Raw genomic sequence first — 15396 nt, 5'->3', positions numbered from 1 at the left:
TTATCTAGGGCACTCTGCCACCAAGGTTTGAGACTGTCAGAGGCTAAGAGGTGTTTGTGGTTCCATATTGTGCCAAACCAATGTGTCTGCCTTCATTTTCGAACATTGGATGGCATCACATCTCTTATAATGTGGGCAGTGTGTTTTCACTCCTCCATACCACTGGTAAAGTCTTCTGTGAGAATGAGGGAGTTAATTTTGACTCTCTTAGCAGCTCACAGTTAAAGTTTGATTGCCAAGTTTCACACATCTCACATTGTCACTTTCAACCATTTCTAAGCTCCTGTGTGTAGGAGAGTAGGGTCTGCTATCCTATGGTCACCCCAAATTTTTGCTTTTTGCTTCACTGGTTTATGACTTAATGTGGCTGTGGGCCTGCTAATCAGACCCACAGCCTGCTGTTCTCTTTCTAAATTAATGCCAATGCACTCTAGGTGCATTACGAATTGGAACTGGTTCACCTTATAGGCCCCTGTAACAGTGTACCCAGGGTACCCAGGGCATAGGTGTTTCCAAGGCCTACCAGGGACTTCAGCACGTATTGTGCCACCCCTGGCCTGGCCTCCATATTTGACACAACTGGCTGATCACTCAGCTGAGGTAAGTCGGTGTAATCACCCCTTACTTAGGTGTAGTATGTCTATATCTAACCCAAAATGGACACATATGTTCCTATCAGCCACTCCTATGGAAGGCCTCATCAATCCTGGAGGCAGAGTGCTTGGAAATATGTGAGATGGTGCTCTGGCATGAGCTGAGCCTGTCTGCAGCTTTCGGAACCAATTCCTTTAGCTGTTCCATGATACTGCCATACCATATACTCTTAAGTGCATTATGAACCTCGCGGTTAAATGCTATCTTTGGTTTGGCTTTATCAAAACATGTCGAGTAAGGTGTCATACGAATTGGAATACTACCCCCTCGCCAGTTCTGGTGACGGGGGTAGCATTCCACCCTTCTAGAGGGACACGACATGTACATAACCTGAAACCCGGGTAAAGTTAAACATGAGCCTCAGCATCACAAAATGGATGCTGCCACCACAGACACAAGTCTGACCTCCTGCTGCTGGGAGTCCTTCCAGCGAGGGCGGCTTGGCCAAAGGGTTTCCTGCCTTGGGAGGTGCTAGCACCACCCCAGACAGGGTTTTGTGTATTGGGTAGGACAGGGCTGAATAGAATCAGACATGCCTGGGGCACACAAGGTGTCCCTGTGCATATGCCAGTTCAAACTGGTGCTGGGGCTCTCCAGCCCCAGTCTTGGTGCGAAGCTGGACAAAGGAAAGGGGGTGTAACCACCCCCCTTCCTGGTCCCACCCAGAGGAGGGACCTAGCAGGTAATCCGGCCCCTAGATTTGGAATAAGAGTAGGAGCTGTGTCCCAAGACTTCAGATCATCCTGAACTCGACTTGAAACTAAGAAGAAGACTGGACTTTGACATTCTGCTGCACAGAAGACTGAAGAGAATCTCCCTTGTGGCCAAGGAGTGACCACCCTGTGAATACAGGCACCAACCAGCAACTCGACATCTGCTTTGCTGCCGCCTCCTGCCGGAGCCCGAGCCCAGAGCCCAACGAGACCCAGACTCCCAGACATCTCAGAGCCGATCCACAGTCCCTGCAAAGAAGGGACCCGTGGAGGCACCGAGAGACGTGGGACCGGACATCTCAGAAGACCCTCAAAAATCTGACTGCGCAGCACCTGAGGCACCCTCGACGCTGTGCTTTGGGGTTTGAGACGCCCCAACCCCGAGCAGCATTTGCACTGAAGATCATCCCCCAGCACCTCCACGATCTGCGTGGGGCCCTTTTGCACTTTGCCACTTGATGCGCCATCCAGGTCACTTGCCACGCGGCTAGTGGCCATCTTGGCAACAAAAACTACAACTTGCACCACTGGTCTGGTTGCTCTAGACTGGCCCTTGCTCCCCTGAAAAGGAGCACCCGCTCTGACCTTGCTGGTCCGAGTGTTAAGCTTTTTCCACTTCCTGCGTGGCTTGCATTAGCCAAGGCCTGTTTGCTCCAATCAAGTTGCCGACACCGCCATCAGCTAGAGCCTTCGTGGGACAGCTCGTGATCGACTCCCGGACTTCCTTGACCTCTTCGTGTCCACGGGGCTGTGGAGACAAGCTGCACCTCTTCACCTGTTTGCACCCGACATTGCCTGGTTCCATCCTGGTTCCACGGTAGTCACTGGCTAGTGACTTTGAACATTGTCCCCTCTGCTTCCAGGTCTTCACCTCTTCAGATCCACCCTTGGATCCACCGGAACTCTCCTCGACGACCCGCCTGCAGCATCTTCAGCTCCAAGCACCATCGACCTGCGTGACGAAACCCAACCCTACTTCGCACCTGTGCACCCGCTTCCTGTGGGTGAGGTAACTCAGCAACGCCGGTGTTCCCACACTGGTATACACTTCTAGTGCCTGTGTCTAAAGTTTTATCCTTGTAGGTCCATAGGAAGGTTCCTAAAACACTAACTTTATAACTTTTACGCACCATTGACTTAACATTGGTGCATGCGTGCACTTTGAGCACTGCACCCGAGTCCCGTGGGCCTTTCCCGACTTCATCACTGTTAGTCCCGAACAGCTCCAGCGATTCCCCAGGCCCTAGGCCTCTTTCCTTTCCCCATAGTGGTTCTTATACCACTATTTTAGTATATGGTTTAGGTGGCCCCTAGGGCTCATCCATATTGTGTAACTTTTGTATATTTAAACTGTGTTTTGTTTTAACGCATTTGCTTCTGTGCTCATAAAGAGTATAGGGGATATTTGTAGAAATAAATCTATATATATTTTCAATATATATCTTTGTGGTGTCCTTTCATTTGGTATTCAAGGGGATTGTGTATGGTAAAACAGCTTGCTTCACATGCCTTTACAGAGTTTAGCCTAAGACTGCTTTGTCCACGCTACTAGGATAGCTGGTCTATTAAGGTTCACTTACAACCAATCATCATAAGGGTTGCTTGGCATGGTACAAGGTGATCACTAGAACTAGTGAGCATCATATACCAGGCCAACTTCTCACACTGTACACATTCTTGTATGAAAGCTATACCAAATGCTATTTGAGCATCTATATGTGACAAAATTAATTTGTTGCTATTGCAAGGCATTAACACAATAGGAGCTACAGAGGGAGGAAAGGGACAGGCCGCCCCCCACTCAACGCACTATAAATCACAACAAGGCCTGACCCAACAGGACCACACACAAATCTGTACTTCCAACACTGGAGGGGTCTCATAAACTTTTATAACTCCCTCTCAAACATTTTAGTCCAAGTGTTGTGGTGTGTCTTAATTAGAATAACCTACCATCATAGACCCACCCATAAACTGAAAAAAAGTGTGGAAAAGAGAGAAAGCACCTCACTGTCGTAACACCAAGGGGGCCGCTGGCCGGTACTCACCAGCAAGCCCGCTTATCATCATTGGTTACTTTCTCTCCAAAGAAAACAAATGTGTGTGCTGTCATAAAGAAATATCAAGCCCATGAAATCAAGGAAAAAGAGATAGAGAAACCTAAATGTGAATGTACTATCTGTGCATGCTATTATAGTATATGCCCCTTGGACCCCCGTGAGAATATAAACAAATAATTCTCAGCGTTAAAAATTGGTAAAGCTTACTGGCTCAAAGTAACTTTATTAAGTGCTGTAAGCTATCCCAAATGAAAAATGGTTCCAATAAAACCATAGTCAATCTTCGTAAGTCAACATGTATTGTTGCCAAAAACAATTTGAGCAACTTCTTCAGGGCTAGTGGGGATCCAAATTAAACTTCATGGGAGGTTCCACATCAAACCAGTTGTTTGCGTCCACACTGCATACCTGCAACCATCTCTAAAAAGAAACATGCGTCAGCTGGAATATTTCCAGACACCGGAGGGACTCGGTAGCGGTGACAGGACTTTTGAGCGGTCACTGAGTGGGCACGAAATCAGCTGACGCGTGTTTCTTTTTAGAGAACGGCCATCGTTTTTGACACATTCTTAGATTTACAACATAGCATAAATCTGGGAATGAGTCAAAACCCTGTGGTGTAATGTTGATTTTGTGAAGGACGGTGTCCCTTCCTGCACAAAAACAACCTGATTTCAACCCATTCACCCTTGCGCCATGGTGCAAGGGTGCCTGCATTAGCGCTAGGCAGCCATTTGTGCACCAGCACAGTGTAAGAGGACAGGAATGTGCCATATCTCATAGATATGGTGCATTCCTGCCCTTTTCTTTTGACACAGGGCAGTGCAGCAAAGTGGCGTGCAGCACTGCCCTGCGTCAAATTGTTGATAATGAGACGCCCAATTTTTAATGTTTAAATATGGCAATTTGAAGTACGTGTATGCTTGGTTTAGATATGAACACATAGGTCATACTCATATATTTACATTGTTGGTTGCATCTTAACCATAGAAAATAGCCTATTTCCTTTAACATAAGTAATGTTATAGGGTTGTGATGTAACAACATGTAATATCACTGTGTGGGATGCCCTTGCAGATGCTAATTGGTGATCCCATGATTTTTTTTAGAACATGTGGCCTGCACCTTCCTTACCCCGCCTTATGCGAGCACAGGTCATGATTCTCGTCCATATGTGTACTACATTGGTCCATGTGCATGCCAATATTATGCAACAGTTTCTACACCTCCTGAGTGCTAGCCCTGGTAAGACAAATCCAAGAAACCTGACTGTCCTCCAAAGAACAGGATGTAAGGGATGTGTCCACTGCTTTATAAGTCTAGGAAAGTTACAGGTATAAAGGGTGGAAGCAATGGTTAATTCGAGCCAGTAGTTGCAGGTGGGGTCTGCCTACATTAATGTTTGGAGGGAGACCAGGACAATCATCACACTTTAACCCTGAGCAGGAGTGAGAAAGGCAGCAAAGGGGGAAAGAAGAAGGAAGAGAAATACAGAAGGCAGCAAAGGGAGATTAAGAACCTGCAAAAGTGAAATAAGGGCATTACTTCATTTGTAAATAATATATGTGCCAGGGCCCAAGATATTCAACTGCAGCCGGCACCACCCACAGTTGCTGCATTACCTATTAACCATCACACTTAAGTGTAACATTTTGGACTATTGGAGGTCACACCAAGCCACAGGGATGGCCTGGAAGTGTATGTTGTATTGGTTGTTAATACATTGAGGTGCTAAACACCTGTGCTGAGCTCAAAACACAGGCCACAATGTGGTGTACTCATGTGCCGGTGTTTGAAAATAAGTGCTGGTGCAAAACACCAGCACACATTAAACAGTGGATAAGATGCAGGGAAAGTATGGTGGTGGATGAAAGAGGCAGGAGGTGAAATCAAAACTGGACAGCCATGGTATTCGACAACCTCGACATTCGACAGCATCAACAGCTAGTCTCTGAAACAGAGTGGCACCAGCATTTCTTCTTTTAACAAATTAAGCACTGTGATGGAATCCATCGGAAAGGGCAAGCTTCTAGTTCTGATGTAACCTTATGGGTAAATACTTAAGGGCATATTTGGTGAACAACCTTTACAACACAACTTTTACAATGCACTACCATTACAACGAAACTTTTACAACTCAACATCCATTACAATGCATGCCATTACAACGCAACCATTACAACGCATGACACTACAACGCATACCACTACAACGCATACCACTACAACGCATGTCATTACATTGCAGTCATCACAACGCATACCATTACAACGCATACCATCACAACGCATAGTACCCTTACACTATCCAACACTTACCCTACTGTTGCACCCCCTGGAGTTAGAATAGTAATTTTTACCCCTACACTATCCAACACTTACCCTACTGTTGCACCCCTGGAGTTAGAATAGTAATTTTTACCCCTACACTATCCAACACTTACCCTACTGTTGCAACCCCTGGAGTTAGAATAGTTATTTTTACCCATACACTATCCAATACTTACCATACATGCAATGTAATGGTATGCGTTGTAATGGTATGCGTTGTAATGGAATGCGTTGTAATGGTTGTTGCGCTGTAAAAATGCGTTGTAAAGGTATGCGTTGTAATGTCATACATTCGCATATTTACAAGCCCCTATCGCCAACACAACAACACTTTCCACGATGCTTTGGTGGCGATAGGGGCTTCGCCTTATTTACATGGCAGTGTTAAGCCACTTAACGTGGCTTAACGCTGCCTTGTAAATGAGTCACCCTTTCACGCTATACTTAACATGAAAGGTCAATGGGTGTTTTGCCGTGGGTGTTCCACCGCAGCACCCATTGATGGTGACGCTCCCCCATAGTTACAAGGATGGTGTAAATATGGGGCAGCACCAAAATTAAGACTAGGGAAAACCTGGTCTTACCCTGGCACAAAGAGGAGACATTTTTAATTTCGCCTTGTTTTTGCTGTTTCCACGTGTGCCTCGTTGTGCAGTACACATGGAAAGAGCAAAATGCCAATGATTGTTTGTGGACAGGAAGGTGACCCTTCCTCCACATAAACAGTCATTATTTAAAACAATGACGTTTCACAACTCTATGTGTGCTGCGTTAAGCAGCGCACATAAAAGTTACAAAACACCATTTAAAGATTATTTATCACATAAAGAATCACTCCCCTCAATGCAGGCACTATGGTGCAAGGGTTTCTGTGTTGACGCTGGGCAGCTAAATTTAGCTCCAGCTCAGGGGGAAATGCAAGGTTGCACCATATTCTTGTAAAGATGGTGCAGCCCTGCATTTCTAAAGTGACGGAGCGTGTCATTAGCCTTCTAGGCTTAAAGCCAAGCTTCTCCACTTTCCTTGTAAATATGCCCCTTAGAGCGAAATGAGAGGGTAATGTAATACTAATCATTTGAGGTATCCCAACCTGTGGAATGAAAGTTCAGCACTAAACTCTTGTGGCATCAATTGCTCAGGCGCGGATAAGAAAGCAATTCCTTTTTGTTAAGTAACCCTCACACACTCTAGTAGTGTCATGCTTCATCATCGGGTTTACCCTGACTCCTAAAGGTCAGTGTGGGCTCAGCCGTATTTCGGGGAGCACTTAAGAGAGATAGGCCAGGGGGTCTAAAGATAAAATTCCTCTTCCGTCTGTGGGTATCTCTTTATTAGTGGAGACGTAGGGGATATTAAAAGGTTATATAAAAGGGGTCATCAGGAGTTGATGGTCCTATGACCCTAGTGTCATGCCAACATGTTTCAGCCCTATTAAATGGCCACTTGTGTCCTGGGCTTTTTTTCTGGGCGAAAAGGGTTCCCTCCCTGGGTATTGAAAGAGGATATTTCCCTAACTTTTAAAGCAAGGGTGCAGAAAGCTGACCTCCCATGAAAACATGGAAGCTATACTTATCTCCCATCCAGTTCCGTAATGTATTGTATCTGCCCTATCAAGGAGGATTTCATGTGTCTCAAGGGATGCGGTAGTAGGGGTAGCCTTGTAGTCAAACTTTTATCAAAGGTCCTGCCCCTCTGTTCCATCTACTTAGGTCGCGCGTCTCCCAGGATTAATGCACCATAGTGCAAGGGTACATGCGTTGTAGGGAAAGATTATTTATGTGCAGGAAGGTGTGCCTTCCTGCATATAAACATTCTTAAATTGCACTTTGAAACTTCAATATGTGCTGCTTGGTGCATTACATATAGAAGTTGCAAAACTTAATTTTTTTAAAATGATTGTTTATTTTTAAATTGATTGTTTTTGTGCACGAAGGGTCACCTTCCTGCACATAAACAATCAATGGCCTTTTGTTGTTTCTATGTGTGCTGCACAAAGTGAAGGAGCCACCCCTGTCATCCAGTAATGTGTACAGATTGACCTTTACAGTCTGGTAAACAACGTTGTTCCCGCTTGGCGTTCTGTGCAGTGTACCATCTTATTGTCCTTGTGCAAGCGCAGTAAATAACCAATTCGAACTGCAATTCTGCTCTGATTCAGCATGTGGTTTTGGTGGAAGCATTCATGGTTTTCTGGACCTCGATAGAGACCCTTGTTGGCGTCTTGAGGAAAGAGGTCAGCTGGTCAGGGCTTTCCACGCCGGAGAATCTTTTGTTACCTAAGGCAGTGGTTCCCAATCTGTGTTCGTGGCACCTTGTGTGCCATCAAAATTAGCCAGGGGCGCCGTGAACACACTTTGGGAACCACTATCAAGGCCTTTGACCTCTTCTTCAGAACTGCACAGCTCTGCTACCAAAGCTGCGAGAGATATTTACTTCAAGAGAAACAACAGAAGCACCCAATAAATACATTTTCAATGTACTGCCAAAACGCACACCACGGGCTGCAAAGCGTTATTGCTACAAGGTGAAAACAATCAAAGCTGCGCACACAACAGCAGATAATGAATCCTAACCACTGTTCCCTCTAGGATGCGCGCACCTCCCCTGATGTCAGCGCGCACCACCTCGCGTGGAGCGCGCCCACAGGACGCCGCTAGAGAGAGTCGCGCCGCCGGCCGCATTAAAGAGGCGAGCGGCGCGAACATGAGGCACTTTTCGTTGTGGTGGCGGCGGAGCGGGCGTGAGGAGTGCAGGTAAGGAGGCGGGGGGGCTGGTGGGGCTTGTGGCGCTTGCAGCGCTTGGGCTATGTGGGAGCGCGAGGCAGGGCTTTTGTTATTAAAGCGTGGGGCAGACTGTGGCCTTTTGTTTAATTATTGCTGTTAATCCGAGCCCCTTCACGGGCTCCGATTAACAGCAATACTTAAACAAAAGGCCACAGTCTGCCCCGCGCGTTAATAACAAAAGCGTAGAGACAGTTTCTAAACACAGTGTGTACTGTCTCTACGCTTTTGTTAGTAAAGCGCGGGGCGTACTGTGGCCTTTTGTTTAAGTTATGATGTTAATCGGAGCCCGTGAAGGGGCTCTGATTAACAGCAATACTTAAACAAAAGGCCACAGCAGCTGGGGAAACGAGCGGAACCAAATGCAAAAGGGGCACAAAAACAAGGAAGAAAATGAGTGGCACAGAGGGCAGAAAGGCACAAAAAACGAGTGGCACAGAGGGCAGAAAGGCACAAAAAATGAGTAGGACAGAGGGCAGAAAGGCACAAAAAACTAGTAGGACAGAGGGTAAAAAGGCACAAACAACGAGTGGGACAGAGGGCAGAAAGGCACAAAAAATGAGTAGGACAGAGGGCAGAATGGCACAAAAAATGAGGGAAAAACGAGTGGAACAGAGGGCAGAAAGGCACAAAAAACGAGTGGGACAGAGGGCAGAAAGGCACAAAAAGCAAGTAGGACAGAGGGCAGAAAGGCACAAAAAACGAGTAGGACAGAGGGCAGAATGGCACAAAAAACGAGTGAAAAACGAATGGGACAGAGGGCAGAAAGGCACAAAAAACGAGGGGAAAACGAAGTGGAACAAAGGGCAGAAAGGCACAAAAAACAAGTGGGACCGAGGGCAGAAAGGCACAAAAAACGAGTAGGACAGAGGGCAGAATGGCACAAAAAACGAGGGAAAAACGAGTGGGACAGAAGGCACCAAGGCACAAAAAACGAGTGGCACAGAGGGCAGAAAGGCACAAAAAACGATCGGAACAGAGGGAAGAAAGGCACAAAAAACGAGGGGAAAACAAAGTGGAACAGAGGGCAGAAAGGCACAAAAAACGAGTGGTACAGAGGGCAGAAAGGCACAAAAAACGAGTGGGACAGAGGGCAGAAAGGCAAAAAAAACGAGTAGGACAGAGGGCAGAATGGCACAAAAATGAGTGGGACAGAGGCAAAATACAGAATACAGAAATATAGGGGCAGAATGGGTTCCTGCACAACTTGATTTGACACGTTATTCGTGTATTTATTTAATGTACAGTACTGATGTAGCCCACCAAATAGTTAAATATAAAGCATACTCTTTGATGTAACACAGACTGCCAGCTTCCCCAGTTGACCAAACTGTGTGATCTTAGGCAGTTATTTTATTTCAGTGTGCTTCCCTTTTCCTTCATTTGATAGCAGCTTTGAATCCACAATTTCCGTATGTGTACAGAACAAAAGCATTTCACTCCTTAGGGTATCCATTTTTGGAATTGTGAGTCTGCCATTTTTTTACATGACGTTTGTTGCATGAATAACATGCCAATATCATGCGCCTCAGGCTGGACCAAGGTTTCAGATTGCTTATGTGACATTTTCATAATGTCAATGTACTTGTGATTAGCATTCGATGGCTAAGGGTGACATTTTCTTGTGAACAAAATCAAAGCAATGAAGATGTGGGGAATATGTAAACATCTCTGCAAGTAAAACACGATTGAAGGTTATTCCTCTTGATGCAGGTTTTTTAAATTTAAGGCTCCGTTTTAAAAAATGTTTTATTTACTGTTCAAAAACACCCATAAGTTATTACAATCAAAAGCTGTTACTCTTCTGCTTGGGTGGTCTGTCGCAGGTTTTCTGCCATTGCAATGAATTGAAATGCAGCTGTTTGGTAGTTAATAGATTACTGTTCTATATTAGGATTTAAAGTTATAAACTGCAAGTAACAAAATGAGCTTTCTGACAGAAGCAGTAATGCACTGACGTAGTTACATTGCATGTGATTTTTGATCTGCATGGTTCACCAGCTTTTCATCAGGCATTTTAACCTCCTTGTCTACTTAATGAGTCAACTTCCAGTAGGCAAAACTTAGATCTCCCTGCAGCAGGTCCATCATTCTTCAGTTATCTTGACATATTTATGGTTGTCTGAAAATTGCTTGAACGTAGTTATCATATTTTTTGCGCGCCACTGCAGCATCTTCAGGTGGGATCTTTTGATGGATTGTGTGCTTCTCAGCCAGCCTGTGGGTTACCTTGTTCACCCACCTCAACCATTTGCACAGTTTGCATTTTGTGTTACGCCTTCTGTGATGCTGCTTTCCCCTGGGATTCAGATTTATAGACCAGTTTAAGGTAATGGATGCTAATAATGGAACACATGGGCACACCCCTGTTTGTCCTAGGCTGGAATCCCAGGTAATTATTTGGTAATTTTTCCTATTGGGCCTCTAGACCGGTCCCATGCATAGTTTGTAATTCTTCTGGCGTTTTTTGAAAAGTATAAAAATGTCTTGGCCCTGGGTGATTGTGAAATACCAGAAGATGTTGTTCGACAGTACAGAAACTATAAATATGTGGTGGCAGAACATGTAAAGGGTGGGTTATTTACCACCTTTCAAGACATGGTGAATTTCACTGTACGCAATGCTGCTCAGTATAGTGTGGTGTCTCAGCTTTTTGATGTCTGCGCAACATTTCAAGCATCTAGTGCAGACTGTGAATGAGGATTCAGCCTCATGAATACTATTAAGAGTAAATTAAGGAATAGACTAGAGCAGAAGCATTTAGATATGCTGATGAGGACAAAGGCCTACCTCCTGAATGGGAAAGTTGACGTAGATGGAGTTTATCAGCACTGGAAAAATGCAAGGATCGTAGTGAGAAGCAACCCTGTCACCCATCTAGTGACGCCACTTGACGTGTCTGAACAGCCCTCTCCCTTCTTGTGTATATGTGATATTGTATAGGATTGCAACATTTCCCCACCCAATGAACTGTGCTCCAGTTAAGAATATTTATTAAAATCTTATGATGGTACCATCATTGAAGTCTTGTGCTTTTCTAAACTTGAAGTGTACTTGCCAGTGTAACCAATTCATGTAATGGCGTGATTATCCAACTTGCAAACTGCCCTTAAGACCCTTATTGTGGACCTGTATGTGTGAAAATGCACCATCTTTTCACTTTTTAAAGTAAACATTTTGAGTGCCATTTGGCGCCGCAGACACACGCAGTTTGGTTCCTGGCGCACATAGCCATGGTTGCAGCGCACAGAGACCCTCCACTGCCACACACATAGAAAAAAATTAGAGGGAACATTGATCCTAACACTGACACCTTCACCCCAGCTTCAGAACTTAGCAGGCAGGAACATTTGGAAACCCTCTTTCATCTTTCTGTATTCTTTTTCTCACTCCATGAATAGGTGGGGCTGCCTGAGTCGTGCATCTTGCAGCAAAATAAGTGTTACGATGCAGACAGAATTCTTGGCTGCAACAATTGTTTTGAACCAATATTTGCACAATCTCATCCCAAAAGGTACGTTGTTTTTCCCCTCTCAGTACAGGCCTGTCAAAACAAGTTTTTTTTAAACACAATATCAATTTGTAGATATGTGTTTGGCAGCGCCCTCACTTTTTGTCACAACCCTGAAGACCAGTTATATCAAGTTGCTGCAGCAGCCAAGTAATTTAGGGCTAGATGTAGGTGGCTAAATACCGAAATTCGTTACATTTCTGTGTTACCGACTGGTATTTAGCCATGTGCGATGTAGGTAACACCGAACGCCATTGCAAATAAAGAATCGGTAAAAATAAGGGAAACCAGTTACCGATTCCTTATTTAGCGATTACAGACACCAAAACCCCTAAATACCGAATCAGTAAATAAGAAATCCTTAAATAATCACAAATGCGATGTACCAAAACTCAGTAATACCGTATATTCGAATTTTCGGTATTTAAGAGTTGCTAATTACCACTGACTCCAAGCAGGTGGAAATCAGGTGCACTGCATATAAACAGCCCCAAAATGCAACAGTGTGAACACAATGGTGGCCCTCTACGTAATAGCAAGGCGGCTACGTTTGCGAGCAACAGAACTGAGGATCTGGAGTGTACAGACTGCGTGTTACGCTGTTCCAAATGACTGAGGCTGAAATACATGAGAGGTACAGGCTACACCCCCAAACCATCCTAGACCTGATACGGGACCTGCACCCACTTCTGGAGCATCAGACGCCAAGGGCGCACGCCATACCAACACATGTTCAGGTGCTCTGTAGCCTTCGCCTACTTGCATCAGGAAGCTACCAGTGGGTGATAGCTGTGGCAGGTGGTGTGTCACAGAGTTGACTGTCCCATTTCTTCAACTCCTTCTTGGATGCCATGATGCAGAGAATGCATCACTACATACGCTTCCCCAGCACACAGGCGGAACTGCAGAAGACAAAGCTGGATTTCTACCAAAAGGTACAGTTCTCACATGTAAAAGGGTGCATTGATGGGACCCACATATCAATCCAACCACATGCAGCTACAGAATACATATACCGGAACCGCAAATCTATGCATTCCATCAACGTGCAGGTTATATATGATGTGGACAACATCATCATTGACATTGTGGCCAAATTTCCAGGGAGTACCCATGACTCCTACATAATCAGGAACAGTAGGATCTACACACGTCTGGCTGGGGGTGAATTTGGAGAAGGATACCTGCTAGGTAAATCAATGTGACACACCCTGATGTATACCTTGGATGAATGTGTTGGTGACTCCTATTATTGGCACTTCCTTTGCCATTTAGGTGACAGCGCATATGCCGTGCGGGCATTTATCCTAACTCCAAACCTCAACCCTTCCACACCAAGTGAGAGAAGATACAATGTGGCACATAAAAGCACGCGCAACTTTGTGGAGCGCACCTTTGGACTTCTAAAGAGCAGGTTCCAAAAGTGGAGGTGCACGTCAGTACCGCCCCATCATCTGCTGCAAAATAATAGCAACATGTGCCATGCTGCATAACCTTGCCACAAAGAAAGCAGTGGAACTAACTGACTCTGAGGACGAGGGTGAGGACTGTCCACAGCCAGAGCACAGAGCAGCAGGTGTGACAGCAGCACCAGATGGGAGACACAGACGGGCTGAGATAACACGCAACTATTTCTGAGTAAGTAAGGAGACACAGCCAGTTACTGTAAGTGAGTGATGTTGTTTAATTAGTATAGCACACCACCACAACATGAAGGGCGTCACATGCTAGGCCTAATTTAAATGCAGTTTCCAAAACCAAAACGGGTTACACCACCCATTTCGGTAAACCATGTGATGGCTGGCATTACTTCCTGCGCACACACGCTGCACTGCTGCATTCCTTGGGCACACTGTCATAACTGCCAGTCTGTCCTGTGGCAGCGCTGAGCCGTTCGCTGCGCCCCCTGGACTCTGTGATAGGTGGCGTGATGCTACTGCGGCTAGTAGCCTCTTCACTATCCCCCCCTTGCCACATCATGGCTGCAGTGGGCCATCTCCTACTGCATGGCCACCAAGCTCCTGCAGAGCAGAGAGGTGGCAGTGGAGAGGCGGTTCACCGTCTTGGTGTAGTTGTCAAGTTTCTGCCTCTCCCTACAACTTGCCCTCAGCCACAGTATTGTTCATGGAACAGATGCCCTTCTCTATTCGCAGCATGTGCCCATTCATCTGTACCATCGGCCGCTGGACTGATCTTATGGCTTTGCCTTGCACGCGCTGCACCTTGAGCATGTTCCCCTCAAGACCGGCGAGCACACTCTCATCCTCGCTCTGTGGAGCTGGACTGGCTGCTCGTGCCCTGCGGCGTCTGGCACATGTGTGGGTGAGCTCTGTGGAGGACTGTGAGCCTGCACCGTTGGCACCCTCAGCCACCGTGGACTGTTGTCGTCCTATGCTGTCCTCCTTGGACTCCTCAATCTGCTGGAGGCTGGCCACTGCATGCGTCCTGGCTCTCGGTGCTGGTGGCATTGATGGTGGTGGTGGTGATGGTGATGGTGGTGGTGGTGATGGTGGTGGTGATGGTGGTGGTGATGGTGGCGGGGTGGTGTGCTCTGCAGGCGACAGGACCTCCTCCTCTTATGTCCTCTCTATCCTGGGTGCTTTTCTTTTGCTTCCCTCTGCAGCCCTGCACGATGGCTCACCTGTCAAGACAGAATGTACATTTGCTAACTTATCTGGCAACATTTGCATAATAATAAATGCAATGCCTGCCAGTCAAACTGACTGTACTCTGCTTGCTAATTGCTGATGTGTGGCACGTGGGGGATACTTCTCTGCACAGTTTTCATCAGTTAGTTAACCTGTCCCATTCCAAAATGGTGCAGCGAGAAGCTTTCCATGGCACCTTCTGATTCCTGGAGGATTTTGGGCAAGCCCTGTATTTTCAGTTAAAATTCTGAGCATGTTTGAACATAGCTCTTAAACACAGAATTAATGGTCACTCTGAACAGGAGGTCTGCATTTTTACAACATAAAAAGATGACAGAAATCTGTGGTGATTGATGTGGGCAATCTGAGCTGATTAGTATAAAAAACCTCAAGGCTCAAATATTGAACATATTCCTATAGTAAGAGCATGCAAGAGATAACTGCTTGTTTTTCCTTCTCTGGAGCAATGTCAGGAAAAGATCAACTACATTTGTGCTGAATGTAAAATATCCCACTCTTAACAGAAATCTGTAGGACATTTTTATTTGAACAAAAAAAACAGTTTATTCCCAAAATTAAATATTTCCAGTAAACCAATTAAAAATGGGGGAGGGGGGGTCCAACTGTTCCTAGTGGTGGAAAATTAAATCTAAGAGTTGCAAGTATGGTCCAGAAGTAGTGTGGAAGATTTTCTGATCTT

At 45.7% G+C, this 15396-nt stretch overlaps 2 long non-coding RNA genes across 2 annotated transcripts in view; both read right to left on the bottom strand.

Moving 5' to 3' along the window:
* Positions 1-15396, bottom strand: part of LOC144781241 (uncharacterized) — a 697348-nt gene that overhangs the window by 349696 nt on the left and 332256 nt on the right. The window lies entirely within an intron of this gene.
* Positions 13713-15396, bottom strand: part of LOC144781240 (uncharacterized) — a 163951-nt gene continuing 162267 nt past the window's right edge. The window contains exon 2 of the long non-coding RNA XR_013600919.1: positions 13713-14689. This is a non-coding gene — a long non-coding RNA (uncharacterized LOC144781240). The remainder of the gene's footprint in view (positions 14690-15396) is intronic.

The sequence above is a fragment of the Lissotriton helveticus genome, chromosome 9 (genome assembly GCF_964261635.1).
Source record: "Lissotriton helveticus chromosome 9, aLisHel1.1, whole genome shotgun sequence".
NCBI classification, from domain to species: Eukaryota; Metazoa; Chordata; class Amphibia; order Caudata; family Salamandridae; genus Lissotriton; species Lissotriton helveticus.
Note: the sequence above shows the minus strand (reverse complement) of the source record. Positions and strands in the feature narration are given on the sequence as shown.